The sequence below is a fragment of the Plectropomus leopardus genome, chromosome 7, assembly GCF_026936395.1.
Source record: "Plectropomus leopardus strain MGB_pleo_1.0 chromosome 7, ASM2693639v1, whole genome shotgun sequence".
Lineage (NCBI taxonomy): Eukaryota > Metazoa > Chordata > Actinopteri > Perciformes > Serranidae > Plectropomus > Plectropomus leopardus.
The window spans coordinates 36,938,133-36,962,209 of record NC_142182.1 but is presented as its reverse complement, the minus strand read 5'-3'; the positions used below and the strand labels follow the sequence as shown (position 1 = coordinate 36,962,209).

At 40.6% G+C, this 24,077-nt stretch overlaps 1 pseudogene across 1 annotated transcript; it reads left to right on the top strand.

The window, feature by feature from the left end:
* Positions 1 to 15,036: 15,036 nt before the first annotated feature.
* LOC121950271 (troponin I, slow skeletal muscle-like) lies at positions 15,037 to 18,343 on the top strand (annotated as a pseudogene). Its single transcript, XR_015776908.1, has 6 exons — positions 15,037 to 15,080; positions 16,718 to 16,759; positions 16,887 to 17,018; positions 17,140 to 17,229; positions 17,338 to 17,520; positions 17,653 to 18,343. The product of XR_015776908.1 is annotated as a troponin I, slow skeletal muscle-like (transcript).
* Positions 18,344 to 24,077: the final 5,734 nt, after the last annotated feature.

Genomic DNA, 24,077 nt, shown 5'->3' with positions numbered 1-24,077 from the left:
ACCATAAATCACCTCCCCAGGGCAGAGCACGCCAGGGGAACGGCGGAGTGGGAGAGGGCACGCCAGCCTGTGCGTGCTTCAAGCCTTTTCTGAGGAGCTCAAGAAGGTGTTTGGTCCTCTCCTTGGGCCCCGATGCTACTGGGGGCCTTCTGAATCAACGGCAGGGGACAGGACAGTGGCAGACTACGTGATCGAATTCAGAACTCAAGCTCGACAGAGCGATTGGAATTGCAGTCAGAATGTGACGCTTTTCTTAACGGTCTAGCCCCATATATAAAGAGCGAACTGGTGTCGCTTTGATCTACCTCATTCCTGGATGGACTCATTGAGATCACCACCAGGCTTGACAAACGATTCAGGCGAGGGAAAAGGGAGCACGCTGGGAGGAGGGGCTCATCGTGTTCGTTCGCCAACCCGGATTTCCAATGAGTCGAGTCATCTCCAGTGTCAGCTCCAGGGGCCCAGAGCCCATGCAGGTGGGGCAGACCCGGCTTTCTTCGGAGGATGGAGAGACGGGCGAGGAAATCTCTGCCTGTATTAGGTCAGGCCGGCCATTTTGTCACCAAATGTCCGGTAAAAGGCAGGGCTCAGCAGTCGAGAGGGGCATCCTGCTGAGCCGATCCCAGAACTCTGTCCCACGCCCTCGTCCGCTGTTCCAATGCTCAGCCTCCTGGTTAACGAAGGGTCCACACTCGCCACACATTCCGTTGACTCCGGGACGGCGTCAACCTCATCGACCAAGAACTCGCCCGTCAGCTGGGGATCGAGCAGGTTCCCTTCCACGCCCCGCTCCGGCACACGCATTAGATGGACATCTTCTGGGAACGGTCATCCACCAGACCGTTCCTGTCTCCATGATCCTGGCTGGAGAACATCGTGAGACCATCCAGTTTCACGTTATGGATTCTCCCAAAGTCCCTCTGATTCTTGGATATCCATGGTTGAGGCGCCACAATCCACATATAGACTGGGCCACGGGGTTGATTCTGTCATGGAGTCCTTCCTGTCAGCACATCTGCCTCCAACAACCGATCACGCCCACGCCTGCCAGTGCAGTTCTCCTCCAGACCTCCTCCGGGTGCCATCGATTACCACGACTTTCGGGAGGTCTTCAACAAGTCCAGGGCCACATCTCTGCCACCCCATCGACCATATGACTGCGCCATCGATCTCCTGCCTGGGTCTACTCCTCCCAAGGGCCGTCTCTTCTCGCTATCTGCACCAGAGAGGGAGGCCATGGAGACCTACATCTCAGTCCCTGGCGCCTGGAATCATCCGCGTCCCCTGCCGGGCCGGATTCTTCTTTGTGGGGAAGAAAGATGGATCATCTCACTGTGCATCGACTACAGAGGTCTGAATGACATCCGGTAAAGAACCGATATCCTCTTCCCCTCATCGCTTCTGCTTTTGAGCTGTTGCAAGGTTCCACCGTGTTCACGAAACTTGATCTCCGTAACGCTACCACCTGGTTCGCATCCCAGAGGGGGATGAATGGAAACGTTTAATACCCCCACAGGACATTATGAGTATCTGGTGATGCCTTTTGGACTAACTAACGCTCCCGCCGTGTTCCAGACCCTCATCAACGACGTGCTCAGAGACATGTTGAATAAATTGCTGTCTATCTTGACGATATACTGATCTTCTCCCGATCCATGCCTGAACATATCCACCATGTACAGAGGGTTCTGCAGCGCCTCCCCCGAAAATTCTCTGTTCGTGAAGGCTGAAAAATGCGAATTCCACTCCTCTTCCGTCGCATTCCTGGGTTACATCATCAGCCACAACCACATGGAGATGGACCCCACCAAGGTTTCCGCTGTGTCCTCCTGGCCCGTTCCTGACTCCCGCAAGCAGTTGCAGCGGTTCCTTGGGGTTCGCTAACTTCTACAGGCGTTTCATCAGAGGCTACAGCACGATAGCCGCTCCTCTCACCGCCCTCACCTCTTCCAAGATCCAGTTCCGCTGGACCACAGCTGCGGCGAGGCCTTCCAGCACCTGAAGGACCCGATTCAGCACGGCTCCTATCCTGCTCATCCCTGACCCAGACCGGCAGTTCGTGGTGGAGGTGGACGCCTGATGTGGGAGTGGGGGCTGTGCTGTCACAACGCCTGCTGAGGATGGGAAACTGCACCCCTGTGCCTTCTTCTCCCGGGCGTCTGTCTCCAGCAGAGAGGAATTACGACATCGGGAACCGGAGCTGTTGGCTGTCAAGCTAGCGTTGGAGGAGTGGCGACACTGGCTGGAGGGAACCAGGGATCCCTTCCTGCCTGGACAGATCATAAGAATCTCGAATACATCCGGCTCAGCCAAACGACTGAACTTCTCGTCCAAGCCCGGTGGGCCCTCTTCTTCGCCTCGCTTCAACTTCACGCCTCCTATCGCCTCGTTCCCGAAATGTCAAGCCAGACGCCTTGTCTCGACAGTTTCTGGTGGGAGAGAAGACTCTCCTCACACGGACAATATCCTTCCCTCATCTCGCCTCTGGCCACACTCACCTGGGAGATCGAGATGGATCAAGGCCGCTCTGGATGATCAGGCCGGGCCCAGCTCATGTCCTCAGGATCGCCTGTTAGTCCCTCGGGAGTTCCGGTCGGAGGTTTTGCAGTGGGCCCACAACTCTCGACTTTACCTGTCACCCGGGGATAGTTTCGGACCAAGGAGGTCCTAACGCAGCGATTCTGGTGGGCCACCCTGGATGAGGATACCAGGGGTTTCATTAACGCTTGTCCAGTCTGCAGTCGGAACAAGACTCCTCGCCAAGCCCCGGCCGGCTTCCTGAGGCCCCTCCTGTTCCTCATCGTCCTTGGTCCCATATTGCTCTGGACTTTGTCACCGGGTCTGCCACTGTCAGGAGGGAACACTGCCATCCTGACAGTGGTAGATTGCTTCAGTAAATGGCACATTTGGTGCCTCTGCCAAAAACTCCCTCCGCCAAAAGAGAGACTGCCAGTATACTGCTCGACCATGTTTTCAGACTCCACGGACTCCCCACCGACGTGGTGTCTGATCGTGGGTTCCCAATTCACGCCGGCGTTTTGGAGGGAGTTTTGCTGCCTCCTGGGAGCCTCCACCAGTCTGTCCTCGGTTATCATCCCTAATCCAACGGTCAAGCCGAGAGGATGAATCAGGAGATGGAGACGGCTCTCCGTGTATGGCCTCCTCTCATCCGGCCTCCTGGTCCTCCCAGCTCATGTGGGTGGAATATGCATAACACCCTGGTCAGCTCTGCCACAGGACTCTCCCCTTTCCAGTGCGCTTATGGCTTCCAGCCTCTGTTTCCTGAACAGGAAGAAGACACGGCGCATCTGGCCAGTGGAGGGCATTTCATCCGGCGATGCCGCCAAACCTGGTCGCAGGCCAGAACCGCCTGCTTCGGGCCACCGATCGCTATGCTGCTGCTGCCAACCGCCGCGCTCCCAAGCTCCATCCTACCGGGTGGGGCAGAAGGTATGGTTCTCCACCAAGGACCTCCCTTCAGGTGGACTCCCGGAAATTGGCCCCAAATATGTGGGTCCGTTTCGTCGATCGCATATCGTGAACCCCATGGCGGTCCGCCCGTTACCTCGCTCGATGCGAATTCACCCCACATTCCACGCCTCCCGGATCAAGCCGGTTAAGGACAGTCCTTCCAGCCCGCTTCCCAGCCACCTCCCTCCTCGGATCATCGACGGGCCCAGCTTACACCGCACGCCGTCGTCTGCTCCGTTCCGACGCTGGGAGGGGCCTGTACCTGGTGGACTGGGAGGGTACGGTCCTGAGGAGAGGTCGTGGGTGCCGGCTCACAGATCCTGGGCGACCAGATGGTGAGGGATTTCCACCGCCTGCATCCTGATCAGCCCACTGCCGTCCTGGGGCGGCGTTCCTCTCTCCTGCTCCGGTCCCTTCCTCTCCTGTTCCCGGGACGCCTGGGCTGAGATCCTGCTCGGGGTTCTGCTTCGCCGCTGGCCGCTCCTTCCTCCGGGACGATGACGACGTGGGTTCCGGTTGTTCGGGGACTTCGTCCCTCCTCCTGACCCCCTCCTCCCGCCCGGCTTGGTGTTCCTTGTTTTGGGACGTCGGGGGCCGTCCCTTGAGGGGGGGGTTCTGTCATGGACCTGCTGTCTGTTTCCTCCTACCTGCTGCCAGTACTTTTCCACACACACTCACACTCTCCCTCTGCTCCACTCTACCTGCTGACCACGCCCACTGCTGCAGCCTGCTCTCCCCTCAGCTGCAGCTCATCACCAATCAATGCAGTATTTAAGACACTCCAGGACACACACACATTGCCAGATTGCTCCTCTGCGTGAATGCATGTCTTTCCAGCTTTCTCCGTCACAGATCACCCGTTGCCGACTCTGCCTGTTCCTGACCTGCTCTCCCTCGCCTGACTCCCCCCGGACCTACTCTGCTCTTTGTTCTCGACCACGCTTTCCAGTTTCGTGTTCCGAAAACTGACGGCTCTCCTGGTAAAGACTCTTGGCTCAGCTAAGACGATCCTCCTGCCTGATCCCTGTCGGTACTGTTGCTTCAAGGACGGACTTCCGGTTGCAACCCTGCTTGTTCCAGACCATCCTCAGCTCGATCCCAGTCATGCTCCAGCACGCGGAGACGGCTCGGAGCTACGGGTTTCCTCCCCGCCAGCCACTGAGGGTACAAGCTTCGTTTCTTCATTCAGTGACGATCCCAGAGACACTGTTAGTGCTTCCGGCACGAAGAACAAACTCTTTGTCTGTAAGCTGAGCTATTTCTGTGTTGGTGACAATAAAAGTTATTACCAACTGCAAGAGGCTATTGTTGTACTGCATCTGGGTCCTACCACCACCCGTTTCAATCGGCTATCGGTTTCACTTGGTTATTAATAATCGGTATCGGTATCGGCCCTGAAAAATCCATATCGGTCGATCCCTAATCCCAATTTACTGCTTTGGATGCCTTCCACTCGGCGCTTTGGTGCCTGTACGAGTCCTTCAGCCCTGAATGGTATGCTTTAAAGCACTAGACACAACCTGGAAAAGAATCAGTTCACCCAAATCACTCACACACACACACACACACACACACACAAACTTAGACATTCACACTTAAACAAACAGTTGAAAAATGGGATTTTCCTGAGAGTTGTACAAGAAGATCAGTACCACTCTTATCTGTTCCTTTAAGCTGCAGCTAGGAGTCAACTGGCTAGCTAGCATTAGCACTAGCCTTCCAGTCAAGAAAAGGTTTGGTAACCCCCCCCCCATATATATATATATATATATATATATATATATATATAGAGAGAGAGAGAGAGAGAGAGAGAGAGAGAGAGAGACACTTTTTTGAGTTATACTGAATATATTGCAATGCATACCTTAACTGAGAATACTAAACCAAAAAGTACATAAGTTAGCTTACACTATACATCCACTTTCTAAAGAGGGAATTCAAAAGCCTTCATCAGGATCCTATTTATAGCCTATAATACAAATAAATACAGCATAATAAAATATACAGCCATTTCCTCCTTTAAATCTGAACAGTTTGGCTGATTTACTGGGTTTGAATTTATCTCACAGCTCCAAAACGATACATCATAATCTGTTAGAAAGTCAGATACACAAATTACTGTAGAATGTCTAGCATGTAGACAAAATCAAAAGATGAGTCAGCTCAAAACAAATGGGAGAATAATTGTAGTGTAGTATTGTACAAGCCCAAGTCAGTGTAAAGGTAAATTATTGACGCAGTCCTCCTTCACTGTTGACCCTGTTCTTTTTTTTTGAAAAGTAGGTGTAGGGTCACTGCATGGCTTGAGTCATATGCTCCTCATGCTCATATGTTTCCTCCTCTGTGCACCAACTTGATTATCATCAAATCAAACTTACATTGTTTAAGTAAAACTTAATGTGTGACTGCGTCACATTCACATTTTAGTAAACATTACACATGCATTTCTTCCACCAGAACCAGCTTTTCAGCTAAACACGCATCATATGGTTATGTATGATGGCCATGCATTAACTTATAACCAAAATCCTGAGTATCCATTCCTAGATTTTCTGAACATGTTTTCAATAATTGCTCCAGATTATGACCTCTAACCTGAGAGTTTGTAGGGAAAATGTTCAAAAAGTTGATGTGTCTTCACCAGTTTCACACCTCTTCATCAAATCTACATCACTTGCTTGCCATGGCATTTCTTTGAAATGTTTTCTCAGTCTATTTAATAACTCTGCAAACACAGCATCTTTCTGCCTAATAATAGTCCTTAACTCAACAACTTTAATACGTTACACCATAGGTTTACACCTACATTGTCAACATGTTACGGCTTCCCTTTTACTGGAAGTAACTGAGAAAAATCTCCGACAGCAACTGATTGAGAAAAAATCCACCACTTTGTTTTATTTGCTGCAATCTGTAATGACTGTATGCCATCAGTTTAAGATCAACCGTGGATATTTAACCTACCTTTAAACTACTGACCTTTACCCCACCCAAAGGTAACATCAGTGTAAATAAACAGTATACTGTATTCATTCTAATCCCAGGTGTGTTTCTGTAAATTCTGACACCAAAATTTTCATTTTTACTGCAAATAAATATCGGTTATACATATCGGCTATCGGTTTCGCTTGGTTATTAATAATCGGTATCGGTATCGGCCCTGAAAAATCCATATCGGTCGATCCCTAATCCCAATTTACTGCTTTGGATGCCTTCCACTCAGCGCTTTGGTGCCTGTACGAGTCCTTCAGCCCTGAATGGTATGCTTTAAAGCAGGAGACACAACCTGATAAATAAGTAAATAAACTTACTGGTGTGGCAGCATTGACTTAGACAAAGGATTTGCACAGAATACACGTAGCCCTTATGACTTATATAACCTCTAAACTCCTCCCCTGTGCATTGACAGGTGAAACTCTCCAGCTACCTCTCTTACAAAATTAAAACTTTAGATTTTGAACAGCTGCTCCTTTCGATATAACACATCTGAACTGAAATTGAATCTCAAGTTAATTTGGGTTAGGTGTCTCCAACTGATGGGGTTTCCACAGATGGAGGGGTTATTTATTGGGCTACAGCTTTAACATATCTGGGTCCAAACAGGGTACCACTCATCTCTGTTTAACACCTCATTCTGACAGCAGCCCAATCTTAGCAGGTACACGAAAGCTAAAATAAAGACTAAACAGTTAGCTGGGAACCAGGGGACCATTTGATCTACTTCCTTATTTCAGTTTCAATTTCAATTTTTTTTATAAAGCCCATTATCACAAAACACAGTTTGCCTTAGAGATCTTTACAGCATATGACATCCCTTTGTCCTTAGACCCTAACATCGCCCTAAGGAAAAACTCCCCCAAAAAAACCCTGTAATAGGGACAAAAAATGGATGAAACCTCAGGAGGAGTGGCTGAGGAGTGATCCCTCTTCCAGGATGGACAGACAATTTATTAAAAAAAAATGTGTTTTGGCAGATGTGGCTGTGTGGAGGAAGTATAGAATTATACCTCCCTCTAAAATTGCCCACCTTGGGCCAGAAAGCCTTACTTCCCAAACTGTGAGACTTCCCGCTTATGACCTTCAGCTAACTCAGGTTTCCTCTTCAGTGGCCATGTAGCTCAATGAAGGAGGGGCACCACAGATTCTTTGTGAGACTGGAGAGCGGGGGCATTTTCAAGGGATTATCCTGAAGCATTTACTCCACTGGTCCTTCTGTCCAGCAGCTCCATAGCTTCTTTATCTTTGATTTGATTTGATTTGATTTTTATTCATTTCGAACATTTAAAAAGAAAAGAAAGAAAATATTACACAAAACAGAATGACAAAAAACAAAGTCATAATTACAAACAATAAAAAACACAAGGCGAAAGAAATGTCCAAATACAAAATGACTTACTTCACATATTCGAAAGGGAGTGAGAGGAAGTGAAAACTTATTCAATCCCACCACTTCCCCATAAGTCAATGAATTTTAATTAATTAGCTTCCTTATTTATTTAGATATATACTATAGGTAATTAAATATATACATACCTTCACATTTAAATTTAAATTTCTACAAATTTGTGTCATTATTTCCAGAAAAAAGAGAAAGATAGAGTGGTCAAAAAATAACCAAAACTGTGGTCCCTGTAAACACCCAGTGACTGTCAAAGCCCCTCTTTGTCCCTGTACCTTGTGAAAATGTTGTTTTTATACAGAATTTTAAACTGCTTTATGTCTGGAAGTTGCTTTAGCTCAAAAACTTAAACTGTTCCAAAGTTTAACTCCACAGACTAATAAACAAATACTTTTTCTGGTTGGAAAAAGGTGAAAATTACAGTTATACAAAGGTACACAGGCTTGTAAATGACACAAATACAGAGACATGATAGACAGATGAACTACATATTTGTTAAATGAATGAAAATAATGAAATGAGCACAAGGACTGCAGCTACTGGGGAGAAAGGGAAAGAAAAAATTATAGACAAAAACAAATACTTTTTTGTGAAATACTGAAGAGGAGTGACATATATAGAGATGGTAATACAAAGATACATACATAGATACATACACAGATAAATAGATACATACATACATACATATATACATACAACATATATAATATGATAAAGAAGATGTGTAATGTGTATTGGCAGGAGTCCAGTAGAGATTAGATAATACATTTTATTGGGTGGGTATATGTGGGAAATGTGTGTGTCTGTGTGCATCCTCTGATGTTTGTATGTTGTTGTAGGTTTGTGTGATGTTTGTAATTTCATTTTTTCTTAAACCACATTTAAGAAAAATGACAAATGAATCTACCTTGTACCTTGTGTCTGTGGTTGATTTTGGAAAGGTTGTTTGTGTGGTATAGAGCAGTATATGGAATATGTGGCAGAGAGAGAAAAAGGTAGTGTCATTCTTCAAGTGGCATTGATTATATCCTGAATAATATATGTTTGAAATAATACTGTTATGTGGTATGTAAACATTCACCAACAAATATATAATAACAATAATTGTGATGAAACTTGCAAAGATGCGGGCATGAGGAGCAAGGCTCAACAGAGGGGAGGCAAACAATTGGTGGGTAAAAAAACATAATAACTCAGGTACCAACTTAACGTATTGTTTGTTTTACTTCTTCGTTTTTATGAGGTTATGAAAGTAAAGAAGACATATGATTATAGCCAGTTGCTAGCGAGTGTACAATATTCATATGATCATAGCGACTTGGTACTGAGCGCACCGCAGCCATATGATCATGATCACAATCAGAAATCATGCTGCTAACGTTAGCATATCTGACAAAATAACCAGCCTGCTGTTATAAAAAGGACTACAAATAGGTGTCTGCTATGGTACACTAGCATACAGTGAGAGAAATGGTTGACTTGGTGTACTAAGGAAAAAAACAACATTTTCCAAATACTAAATGATATTTATTGTTGTTGTTGTTATTGTTGGTCATCACAGTCTCGAATATGTCAATGATTAGAAGCAATATTGACTTTTATGCACTTTTATTTTTTGTGTTACATTTGTTTTTTAAACTCCCTCTTACCATGTTTAGAACAAAAACTGTACCTTGTCAAAAAATGCAATAAAAATACAATAATTAAATATAATTTTCTACTTTTACTGGCTTAATTTTTTCAACAACATCAGTCCTGATGATAACTACCAACTATCTATTCATTTTCAGGATTGTAACCCTTTCAATACCATGTTTTCATTCCATTATGCCACTGTTTAATTTTTTTATTAAAAAAAAAACAAAACAAAACTGGTTATTTTCATTTTGACATTATTTTGGTAGTGTAAATAGACCAATACACACCAGCCTAATCACTATGGGTGGCAAGAGGGCATTACGCTTATAGTAGCATTCCAACAGGCCCTGGTTCCTCAGTATATATTTACAAAAACAACAACAAAACCAACATAGCCTCCTGTCAGTGCATGAAATATTGGGAAAATGCACCACCTAGTGGTTAGAGGGTACCATCAAAATATGATTTTTGGCAGTGTGTGTGACACAAGAAAGAAATTCTTTTAGCATTTAAAGTCATACAAATAACTAATACACCCCATTACAGATGGAAAAAAAATAAAATTGTGCCACCCCCCACCCAATGTTGTCTTATATAGTTCAGTAAATATCATAACATGCAGTCATGTGGAACTGTAGTCATAATGCATTTAATACAAACATGTACACTTTGCTCAATTGCTGAAATGAAAATTGATAAAATCCTGGGTGGCATGAGGGCATTGCTCCTATAGTAGCATTACAAGAGGCCCTGGTTCCCCAAATTCATACATATATTTAAGAGTAGTAAAAAACAAACCAAAAACACTGCTCTCAGTGCCAGCAATGCTACAAGCACTAGACTCCTTCTATAGGAGCACTCTCAGAGAGCGATGTTACAAGCAGAGGAAGTGGTTATTATTATGTGATTATTCTTATTATTAATAATAATAAGAAGAAGAAGATAAATAGAGCACATTTATTCATTCTTCATCTGCTTACCTTGTCACAGGGGGGTTCAAGCCTATCCCAGCTATGATTAGTGAAGAGGTGGGGTACACCATGGACAGGTCACCAGACTGCTGCAGGGCTTATGTGTTTGTTTTTGGACTGCAGAAGCAAGCTGGAGGACCTGTAGAAAACTTGCACTGACATGAGATGAACATTCAAACTTGACACTTGAGGTCAGACCCAGAACCCTCTTACTGTGGAGCAACAACATTAACCACTGCACCAAAGTGCAGAAAAAAATAAAATGTATGACATAAGCACACACTGGATACAGCACATTTTCCTTGATGTAACATTCCTTCATGTCCTTTCTCTTTGCTTTATATTTGTAGAGAACCCTCAATGTCACCATTTTTTTACAAATTCCAAAAACATTTCCCATATATTAATAAACTTAAGCTTTATTTCTCACTATATAGGTGACTTCTTCAAGAGCTAAACTTGCTGTTAAATCTTCCAATCAATGGCCAAGAGAGGGGCAACTCACAATCTTCCAATAAAGTGCAATTTAGCACCTCACCTGTAGCACACATAGGCCAACAATCTGTATTTTTTCCCCCATTGTTTTACTAAGAAATCCTGCAATGTTTTATTTCACTGCTCTCTGGAGAGCTGCAGCATGTTTGTCATGAAATTCTCTAACATGCACCATATGGATTTGTCTGAATGAAATAACAAAGCCTACAGATTGTCTCCTCTGTCCACTGGGGGGAAGTCACACCACAGGTTTGAAGACAAATGTCTGTGCCATCTCTGGAACGACTAACAGGGAATCCTCACTTAAGATTTGGTTACACATGTATGACCATCTACATGTGATACTATAAAGACCTCCTCTCATCCTAAAGGTTACATTTTCCTTAGCTTTTTAACATTTCTGTTCCCTATCAAAAGGGAGTTGTGGTTCCCAAAATAGATCAAGTGCAAAAGTTGCCTCACATGCTGTCTGGTGCAGTTGGGGACTGCACTGAACCTGCCGCTATCTAAAACACAACATGCTTTTGTAAGAGCAGGCCCACAAAACATATCAGCCCCGTGACAGAAATGAAGCATGTCAGAGGCAGCTGACAATATCAAGGTCAACACTTTCCAGCCTTTTAAAGGATGGTTCCAGATATGTGTCATCAAAAAAAAAATGTATGATAAAACACTGAAGCATTTTTTCTTTCTGCATTATATAGCCTACCTTTTCCTCATGTGATTATAACTATGACCCAAATTCAGCCCCATGCAATAAGGTGTTGAAAGAGCAGAGTATCATGACATGCTTTCCTGGTAATCCCATATAAACCTGTAAACATCCTGTTAGAAATAAGAGAATTACTGGTTTTGTGAACCAACCTGCCTGTGAACCTGAAAAACAGTATACAGGTGTGATGAATGAGGGAATGTTGCTGGCTGAATGTTTGATGTTGTCATTTCTGTGCAGTGAGCATATTACACAGAGGAGGTGCACTTGTCAGAGTAGTAATTCACTTTAGACAGCAGTGCTCTTCACAGCACAGAATTACAGCGTATTGTACCATGACAAACACAAAATTTATGTCCGTGTTTTACATATGGATGACTTAATCTTTGACACTTTAAGGAAGGTGATAATTGACAAAAAATGATTCAGGTGTTCCAAAAACATGTTTAACAGATTAAAGTATTCTGCAATGCCAGAAAAAATCTCAATATCTAATGGATTGACACAAAATTTGGTACAGACAGCTATGTTTACAAGATGATAATTCATGTGCTTTTTTTGCACCCTGTGCCTCTAAAAGGTTAATCCGACCATGCATTTAATATGACTGAGCAGGCATACCACATAGTGTGGATGACAGACATGACAGCAGAAAGGTTGTTGAATATAGCAACATGCCCTCTGCTGTAAAGAAAAACAGACAGAAAGAACTTTCATGTCTGTTCTTGTCTTTTCCTGCAGACATTACATGTATTAATGTTTACTAAATATATATGTTAATTAGGTGGTAGGGCTATAGGCAGATTTGTGGACTCAAGTCACATAACTTGGATTTGAATAATAATTTTGATGTCTTTAGACCTGATTTAACCAAATAGAAAAATAAAAAAAAAATAGTTCTCGACTTCAACTTTCAAGCCAAGTTGCAGGAGAGAACCACCAAGAATTAACGGTAGGCTATTTCACTGAGCACCAGCTGAAAATAAAATGTTTTTACAAATAAGTACAAATTCTAAAAAGCATTTATGATTTTTGTTAATTCATTTTATTATTACTTCACTTGAAACCTGATTCATCAGTCAGCAACCTGGCACAAAAGGCCCGTCAAATTGCTAAAAAAAAAAAAATAAATAACATTGTAAAAGGTGATGAGAAACTAACCTGTACTACTGTAACTTTAAAAGAGAGAGAGAATCATTAGAAGAACAAATAACTAGGGAAAAATGTTGAGCAAACTTTATTTAAAATTATTATAACTTTGTGTTTAAAATTAGGTAAAAAAACAAAAAACAAAAAACAACACCACTATTATTCTTTTAATTAAGTACATTCAAAAAATCTTTTTTTTCTCTTTTTTAAAATAAAAAAATTAAGCCAGTTTGCTCAGGTTTCAGAGAGTTAAAATATAGCTCTCATTTCTGACTGAGAGCTGGGCGGAGCCACAAGGCCAGATTTTGCAGAAACAAAGACGTCTCACTATGTTCTTTTTTTTTTTTTAGATACGAGAGATGTCTTACTGTCAGGACAGCTGCTGATGACTAAAGTCTGTTCCCCATACCATCAAGATTTCTCTGGATAAAATAGTGTTTAACAAATATTGACATGTCGGGGTTTTGGATGAGTAGGATCTGATGAGAACTGTTAAAAATCAAACCAGATTTTAATGAAAGCATAATGTGACAGTGTTGTTAAACTCTGTTTGTTTGTTAAGCAGTAAATAAGACAGTGAGACAGAGATGTGAGAATAAATGTTGGTTTCACACATGCAGCTGCAAAGAGACAGGAAGTGGCTGTCATTTTTCTGCTACACATGGAGGGAGTGGTCAACTTTCACTTAAGGATACAGTGGAGTGAGTCATCTTCTAAGTGAGGATCTTTGGTGTACAAGTTCCACATATAAAAGCCAACTGCTGGTAAATCCCTTGTGAAATGATATCTTACTATTCTGATACCAGAGGGGTTATTTGCTGCTCATCACTGGACTATTATCATTTTCTTTTCTAAATCAAAATCTAATTATTTCTCCCAGGTGCAGTGATGTTTACTGAGTAAGTTCTGTCATCAAACATCTTTAAAGTATTGACTTTATTTTTTAAAAAAAATGTAATTTCAAGTCTTAATTGGCCTATGAGGTGTTTTATCTTGGGAAAATAATTTTGTCCTTTGTTTGCTTGTGTATCTGTGATTTCTCTGGTCCAACAAATTCCACATGGCCATCACAGTGATGTAAGTTACAGTCTGCATGTCTTTGAATGTGTGAACCTTAATAATGAAACAGTAGAGTTTGATGTTTAATGTTGTTTAAGCAGGCATATAGGGGTTGGCCTGGTGTGGCTTTGGACATGACTGAAATCTGATTGGCCACCCCAGGTGCCAACCCATTTTTATTTCTAGGTGCAATTCAGTTTTTAACCTGAATTGGGTGGTGTCTAGCCTGACTAATTTTACACAAAAATAAACTGACAAAACTGTCAAAAAGTTTGTCCACACAGGCTTATTTATTTTAATGATAAAAGCTGTATCTTTATCAGGCTGAGGCTCTATGTAAACTTTACCCGTAAAGCTGAAAACACCTTCCAACTTGCTGCGCTGAATGCTGAACATCTAATGTTATGGGAGATGTATGGAGGTCAGCTGTAGACAGGCTGTCTACAGTAAAACAAGCCCACTGTGGCTTTCACAGCTGTTTGTTGATATTTTGGCACTGGCAAGGACAGTGTTGTTTCAAACAGGAGCTAGCACGATAATATATTTGTTACACAGTGGCCAATTAGGTAACGTTTGCATGAAGGACACTGAAACCATAATGACAGCAGCTGTCAGTTAAAAAGCTATTGATATGATTGTTATGCTTTCTAGAAAAAACAAAAAAGAGCCATGATAATAGAAAACAATGTTGGATCTAGGGAACATCTGATTGGACTCCCCAGGTACCACCCCATTATGATTGGTCATCTTTTGGAAGTTTGAACTGTTTGATGAGTAAATTGAATTTTCATTTTTTTTAGGTTGCATTTAGTCTTAAAACATGAGAGAGAGTGATGTGCCTGACTTGTTTTACATACAAATGAATTGATAAAACTGTTAAAAAGTGTGCTCACACAGGCTGATTTATTTTTATTTTGTTGGCACTTTGTACTTTTTATTGTATTTACCTGTGGTCATAAATGTAAAATAACCACCACAGGTAAATAACACAACAAGTATAAAATCATACATTAAAACTGTGCCAACATGTGTGCCTGCAGCAGCACTTCATTCCACTCCTGCATAAGTCAGTGCCTCACTTGGGCCATCCCAGTATAAACAATGTGGACACTGGTTTACACTCCTAATATTATTCCTTTCTCCTCAGTACGAACCGCCTTCCATGGGCCCCAAGGTAGAGGCAAAGGTAGTATACTCTCTTGAGCTTTTCTAAAAAAGAAATGCATTAATGAGCAATGTTTTTATTGTGCCAACCTGCTGTTATGGATTTGCATGTAGAATCATGGTAGAACCATTTCATTTAGCCAAAGAGCTTCTACAGAAGAAAATCAAGTAAATGGCTCAAGTCACAATGAGATTTTGGAGAACAAAAATTCGGTTATAGATTATAGATTTTTTCTTGTACATTATTGATAGGCTCATAAATGACTCTGTCCTAGAGAAACAATCATACTAACGCCTGAAGTCTGAAATTCTTTTAAGTCTTTAAGGGTGTGTGCTACAAATCAATTGCTCATTCAGTTTTACTGGTGATGTGTTGCATTTATTTTGATTTCAGCAGCTGTTAAGGTTCACATGATTAAATACTGTAAATGTCAAGTGAGGTAAAGGTTTTTGCTGTTTTACTCAATGTCAGATGGAAAAAATGTATTCATGTGCAGGCTGAGGAGACATTTTTGATCACAAAAAGGCATTTAGACAAGAAAAAAACCACTCTCTCAAAGCTAAATACAGAGAATTCTAGGTTGTTGCTGTCTAGTGAGATGCTAAGGTACATACTAAGTCAAAGTCACATCAGTGAGTTAGCAGCAGGTAAGGAATTTGTAGTTCATCTGACAAACTTTATATCTAAATTGCATTATTGCAGATGAAGTGTCAGGGGTAATACCGTAAAATTTCAACCAACAGCACAAGCTAGTATTTGCTTATACCACTGAACTCAACAGGCTTATATTTGGGAAGGCGTCTTTATGGGATGGGCTTTAATTCTTTTCACATAAAACAATTGCTCAGCAAAGATGGAAATATATATTATTTTAATTACATTTTAAAACCTGAGCAAATTACCCCAAAGTAAGCAAGAAATTTGGAAAAAGTAAAGAAAATACTCTGAAAATTACAATAAAAAAAGAAAAACAATAGTTGAAAAAGGGGAATGACTTGAAATAAATGCTTAAAAATAATAATAATTCTGTTACATAATATTCAATATATAATTGTTATGATAATTATCTTATTAATAATAATAATAATATCTCATTTTGAAGTATTTTCTAAATCTACTTCTTTCAGTTTGCCAGATATTTTTTGTCAAGTTGCTCATTGCCTTTCTCCATGTTTTTGAAAGAAATCAAAACTATTTGCTCAAGTTTAAAAGGACAGAAATGACTGAATGTAGCACAAGTAAAGTGATGTCGATCAAGGGGTTTTCAAAGGGTTAAACCTCTCTTTTGCATTTCTCTTGTTTACTTTGGCAGTATTACTAATTCTTTGGCGCTCACTGTTTCATTAAATGTCTGAATTGTGATTGAATGACCAAAGTGTGAAGAATTTTACCAAGCTAACCATGTATGTAGCATGTCCATATTGACAAAAGTTTAAACATTTTTATTTCAACATTCTCCCCAGCAGGTAGCTACCAACACGGTTTTATACATCCAAAGAGCTTCTATAAAAATGAACTGCATGTTAACCGGGCTTCAAATTGAGACAGGCCTTTATTTGTCAAAATGTGAAGCCACACCAGGTTTGTAAAAGAGACTTGGTGCGTAATAGGCTTATGTTTGAAGTTTTACTGTATTTCATATTTTGTGTTACTTTCAGCCCAAATGCAAAATTTCAGCCTCCCGGAAGCTATCATTGAAGGTAAACTCATGACCTTACAAGCTTTACATCATATGTTGATATTGTTTTTAATGTCATTACCAGAAAGAGACCGATTATGCACCAAAATGTCATGTGCTTCTCTCTATGCTGATTTGGACTCATGCAGATCCTCTTGCTGGCTCGTGCGACAGAGGAGCTGGAGGCAGAGAAGGCTGCAAGGGAAGAAGACAAGGTCCGCTACCTGGGGGAGAAGCTTCCACCGCTTCAGCTCATCGGTTTAAACGTGGAGGAGCTACATGTGAGACGGTTATGGTGCAAATACTAACAATATGAGATTGATCATGTAAAAAAACAATAAGTATATGACTTGCTTGTGTTCATCAACTGAGTGTTTATCTTTGGTTACTGTTGTTTTGTAGAAACTCTGTAAGCAGATTCATGAAAAGATTGATATAGTGGATGAGGAGCGCTACGATTTTGAGGCCAAAGTCATCAAGAACAGCAGAGATGTAGGTCACGCACCAAAACAAACCAGATTCACATGATGAACATTAAAATAAAAGTACATGAATAGAGAGAATTCTAAAGTCACCAGCTACACTTTTCACTATGTCCAGATCCACGAGTTAAATCTGAAGGTTCAGGACCTTGGAGGGAAGTTTAACAAACCGGCCCTGAGGAAGGTGAGAGTGTCAGCAGACGAGATGCTGAAAGCTCTCTTTGGATCCAAAAACAAAGGCTCCATGGATCTGAGGGCCAACCTCAAGTCTGTAAAGAAAGAAGACATCAAACAAGAGAAGGTATGGCTGCTCAAGCACATACATTTCATATCTTTGAAAGAATAAAGCTGATGATCTGTGTGTGTGTGTGTGTGTGTGTGTGCGCGTGCATGCGTGCGTGCATGTGCCTGTGCGTGTGTTTTGATACATCAGGAGCTGAACCTGGAGGTGGGTGACTGGCGTAAGAACGTGGAGGCCATGTCTGGTATGGAAGGCAGGAAGAAGATGTTTGATGCATGATGATGGGGAGTGAGAACCATTTGAAAATTGGTATAATATATTCAAAATGAATACATAATGTAACAAAAATGCTACCCTTGTTTTGGCAGAAGTTTAAAAATACAGGACACCCAAGTCACAGTAGTTTTTATTTTGTACTCAAGTAGAGCATTTGTAAAACAGCGCTGTGAATATACAGTATATTACCTCCAGTGACGCTGTTATGTAAAAGAAAAAAATACATTTCTACAGTTTGCCTCTCCATTTGTTTCACTCACACAAATTCACACTAGATCTGAAGTAAATGTGTAAAAACAAGACAATGGTAAAAAAAAAATATCATAAGCATAAATCAAATTAAATTACCATTGTTATTAACCCTGTGGTACCTGGTCGATGTGAGGCGCAACAAAAAAGGGATGTTGTATGCTGTAAAGCCCTCTGAAGAAAATACTGATTTGTGATAATGGGCTTTATAAATAAAATTGAATGGAAATGAAATTAAATTGATTTCTCTAAAAAAAAAACATGAAGAAAAAAGGCAATGAGCAACATATCAACAAATGTCCTGCATATTGCAAGAAATTAATAAATTTAGAAAATTCTTTTTAAAAAGGGAAGGGAAATTCTTCTTGACAGTGATTTCAACAAATTATCATTGTTAAATATTTAATATTATTTTACAGAATCATAATTTTATTTCGATTTTTTTTAAATGTAATTTTCCCTTTTTCAGCTTTCCCTTGTGTGTATACATCTGGTTGGTTGGTTGAGGGTGCTCTTTTTCTTTTTTTTCTAATTTTCTGTTACTTTTCTTTTATTCTTTCTTAATATCATGCTAATTTCTGGGTCATTTCTTCTCAAGTCACTTACTTCTTCTCTGGAATCAAGTCAATTTGCCCAGGTTTCAAAGGGAAAATACTGCTTTTAATGTCACAGTGCAGTTCTGTGTGTGGTTTGGCCAACTGTATTTTGACACTATATTAGTATAGTATATTGTAGAAGTGTAGTTGCTCATTATAAATTATATAATACAGTAGGAAATGCATTTTCAATTTGTTTTTAATTATATTTTTTTTCTGGGGGACCAATAGACCCCTCTGGCAGATTTGGTCCCCCACAATGCTGACTTAATGGTCCCGGCCTCTTGTAAAAGTAACAAAGTACAGTAATAGAGGGAAGCCTCTGCACTCATCCTGCAGAACACAACATTTCTACAGCCAGGTGTTTTTGAAATACAATATTGAAGTACAATATTGAATTTCATTTGTAAGTGCAGCAGACTTGACATTGTCCTTTGACACAGTCATGAAAAGGGTACTGTCACTGTTTTTTCATGTGTCTCCACAAAGCTATGTCATTGACTTACAGTGACAAAGCATATTTTATGTCAGGGCCCAGGATATACTTAGCCTTTTCTCTTTGGCTGGAATGAATTCCTCTCCGACAATAAACAATAAACACGGTCACACATGCTGTAGTAGCCGTCCTTGGACTGCCATCAGAGAACAGCGGTAAGTTGATGGAGGAATTTATGAATGCTCATGAGCATCTGTGAAAATACAGCATGTGTCTGTTTGCATGCCGGTGTACAGTCAGACTATTATTTATGCTGTGCACAGCATTTTCACACCACTGTAAAAACTTAAAATGCTCCTCATGCACCACAGCTGGACAGTGTCACCTCTTACTTGTGTTTCTCTTAAAATGCCGCATTGAAACAGAGATAATGGAGGCGTTAGTGCCAGCTGGTTGTGCATAATGCTGTGACACTGCTGAATGAAGTGCTTTTTTATGCTGAAGGTGTGTTACACAGTGTCTACCATATGACATATCATGATGTCACACCTTTCTACAGCACTGACATCTGCACAGAGCTTCAGCTAAACCCTAACTGAGGAGAGAACACTTCAGTTATTGTATTAGCTGTGAATATTATGGTTTATACACTGACTGAAAAGCTCCAAAATGATGTTAAAATCTGAGCAAAATATGAGCAAGCTGTGCTCTGAGCAGAGCACCCTCTACTTCCACTACTACTACTGCTACTGCTATTATGACTACTCCTAGTAGTAATAGAATTACTGCTACTTCTTCTACTACCACTATAACAACAACTACTACTATTAATACCACTATTAGTACTTTTCTGTACTTTTTTTTTGATCAAATACAACTTCTCCATACTTTCAGCTTCAGAAACCATTCAGATGTCAAAATGTTCTTCATTACAGTTAAATGTTAGATTTCAACTTGTAAAGAAAGTAGAAGGTAAATTTATTGGTCAATTTCCTAAAGAAAGTTTAAAAAACAACATTACAATTATCCTTGATCCTGCTAACCCTAAACCATGTTGCAACAATGTTTTATGAAAACATTTTAATCTCATGTTCAAAGAATGTTTTAAGGATGCTTATCAAGTTAAATAATTTCCCTATACGGTGTAGTTAGGCTTCACGCAGGGGCACCAAATATGTAGCGGTTTGAATAGGTGATTTATTAATTAACTAGCAATTCAATTAATTAAATTAACTTAATTTCTGACTCAGAAACATGAATTTGTATAAAGACGAAGTGGAGTAATGGGACTTAACTTTGGCTATCAGAAACAATAAGTTTACATTAAAAATTAGAGTTTAAAAACCTTGGACCACCACCCATTAAAATAGAAAGGTTGATAGCCCATTTTGCCTTATAAATTAATTTAGTCTCATAATTTAAAGGTTGCTACAGAGTTCTTTTTCCAGGTGTACATGGACTCAACATTATACACACACACACACACACACACACACACACACACACACACATACACACACACACACATCATAAGATCAAGTGTCTTTATAAATTAAAGTTTTATTAAACTACTCACTACACAGCAAAACTACTCCTAGAAAGACTACAAATGAATGAGTTTAAGAATAAGTATGGATAAATGATGAAACAGTGAATACAGCAAAGACACCAAGTGAATAAAATGACTAACAACAAACTCATAAATGAAGCATAAATAAAATGAGGGGATGAAAACCAGTGAGGAACTGAATTAGATGACATCTGGACTTGATCAGGTGCACTGAATAGTGCAAGATGATCAAGCAGATGGAAAGTTAAGATTAAAGAAAAGTCAATGTCAAGCATCGATCAACAGCAGAGAGGCAACCTATCCCATAAAACATTAAAGGAAAGGATAAAGAAGAGGCCTGATCAGAGAATAACCCATAATTGTGTTAATGGGAGATCCTAACCGAGGTCTTACACTTCCTAAGTGTCCCTATCATTTAACTCCATAAAAGCACAGGAAAGATCGTTTCACCTTCCTCAGAAGTCTCGATGCCGGGGAAACAGTTCACTCTGGAAAGTTGCAGTGTGGCCTTTGTGAGGACACTGGATGGACGGTTACACTCGTGCTGTTCCAGTAGCTGGCCTCAGTCGGTTTGAACATTGCAAACTCGGCTTGAGTTTGTTTCCTCCATCTCTCTCTCTCCATGAACAGCTGGATCATCTTCTGACACCTCATGTGGCTGAGATGAGATCACCCTCTGGTTCTAAATCGTCATTTAAAACACATGTAGCACGGCTGTTTTAAAAGTTCTCTCTTTCAAGGTAGATTAACAGCAGCTCACAGCATTTTAGGGCTGCAGCACAAACAGGCACCCCACCACCCCATGGGGAGAATCTTCGACTTCACTGGGGTTATATCTCCTGTGACAAAGGGGTGTGGTGCTTGATTGTCAAAGCAGGAAAAATACATTCCTCCCTTCAATCACTTCTACTGTTTTAACTCTCTAGATCTAATTTCTTCCTAAAGTATTAATAAAGTTCACTACAGGCCTTAAAATCTTGAATATTTGAAACCATGACGCTCTCCTCTGCTGATCGATACTTAACAGTTGAGAAAACCAAATAATTCTTTGGCAGATCATTAACTAAATAAAACAGTATTAACCACATTTAACAAACGTTAAGAATATGTGTAAGAATAAATAAGTATAATACTATGGTATCAAAACACTCTGATATAATTAAAGTTTGTTAAAGATCCAATTTGAGTAAAGGTATACAAGTACTAGCATCAAAAAATAACAAAGTATGAAACTAATCAATATGACCAAAGGTCTAGCAACAAAACCTATAATTAGAAAATCACAATTCACACAATTACAAAACAATACAGCATCCGTACACAGCAGTGTAAAGGAAGGATAAATAAGATACAGATAAAGGAAATGCACATCAAAATGCAAGTCTGTATTAAGAGTCTTTCCATTCAGTGTGTAGCATTGCTGCTGGCAGAGGGTTACGAAAGGTCACACCCCACCACACACACACACACACACGCACACACACACACGCACACACACACACACACACACACACACACACACACACACACACACACACACACACACACACACACAAACACAGGCACAGCTTGTGTGTGTGTGAGTTTGGCCTCAAAATCAGCATGTAAGCAAAGTTCCAGTTCTGTAGGTATGAGATCTCCGCACAACATTTCAAAGAACGTTTTACTTTGAATATGAAAGTCAGTCAGTGTGATCCTCTCTGACAGTCTGGAGATGTGCAGATGTGTGTCACGTGTTGGTTGTGCAACAAAAGCATAAATTGTCTGATGTCTCATTGAGTCTTTACAGGAGCTCAGTTGACAGCTCCTTGCCCCAGATGAGTTGTAAGTTAACTCAAGCTCTTGGTCAGGCAATAAAATCTGTCGTAATTTATTTCTGCTCACAAGAGTCAGAAGTTCAACAAGGCAATTAGGTCCATTAGCTGACCCCGAGGTTCATCTAAGGAATCGTCATAAGAAGCTTCTGTTTTGTTTAGGCATTTGAATGTCTTCTTATCAAGAGTTGTCCTCATCATGCACTACAATGGTAAAATGCTATATTGGACGTTATTATTGCAACATTCTGAGGATGTTTTTATGTGTGGAGAGGTGACAAATCACAGAATGTTATTTTTATAAAATGTTTCCACAGTGTTACATGATAATAAAGGAGGAACATTTTCAAAGAAACATTCTAAGAAACTACATCCTGAAACATGTTTTCAGGATGTAGTTGAAGCCTGAGATTACAGGACATTTTTTATGAAATGTTCCTGTAATGTTATATGTCAACAAAGGCAGAACATTTTGTTACAGCATAACACATGCTAGAATGTTCTTTTATAAAACATTCCCACAGTTTTACAAGATAACAATGAAACAACAAAAAGAAGACTGTGCACTTTATCCTATTGAGAATGATGTGTGAACTGTATGTAATTGAATTTACAGCAAAAAATATCACCCTTTCTGTGAATCCCAAACCCAGCTAGTAAGTTTTGGTTCTAAAAATTTTCTGAGAATGTTACAATGCAATGATGAAATGTTCAATTAATGCTTTCAGTGGCACGTTTTCTTTTAGATACCAGAATTATCCTTTTTAGGACAGGATAAGATTCTCTGAAAAAATCCCTAAAAATGTTTGGTAACAGTCTTTTTAAAATGTTTTTGATAACACCAGACTTCATCAAAATCAAACCCAAGTATGCCTTTTTTACAGAAGGCAATTTGAGGAAAAGCATAGGTTTAAATGATGAAACTGATGATGGCAGAAATCTATTTAGCTGCTTTGATTTCAGGATCCTTGTATCCTGCAGACCTGCTCACTGTCTGCGGAACACTTTACAACAGAGCCATCGTTAGTGTCATAAGTGAGACCTCTGACTAGTGAAAATATTTGCTGTGAGAAAGGCTCACTGTGTTTCTCCCTGTGGACCAAGTCATACACAGCTTGTGATACAAAAACGTAAGACAGGCTAATGATGGAACTCACTGCATGTAATCATTCAGAAATGATGCAGATCGAGTAGCAGTTATCACTGTCACCGGCGCGTCTTCCTTGTTTGACATAACCAATGTTAGATACCTTGTTGTCATTTAAGCGAAAGAAATGCTGAGAAATGCTAATCTTAGTGGTCATCTAATGTTACACAGTGGTGAAAGGAGAGTTTTCCCTAACATTAGATATTGCATGGTTGTAGGGCTGACGTGTAAGTTCTGATTCACAGTGAGGTGTGGGGTTGCTTTTAGTGTCAAAAGACATATATATGTTTGGACTAGTATTGCATGAACTCTAACTGAATTATATTTGATAGAATTGATACAAAACAATAGCGTGTGTACAATGCAGTTTTTGTTTGGAGGGAAGGAACAAATAGTTCTGGCACTCTTCAGATTTGAGAACAATAAACAGCGAGTAGGCAGTTTGAGTCCATCAATGCTTCGTCACAAGGATGCAGCAGCACCAGAGAAGAGCAGCCCCCACTGTCATCAGAATCTGCACTCTGACTAT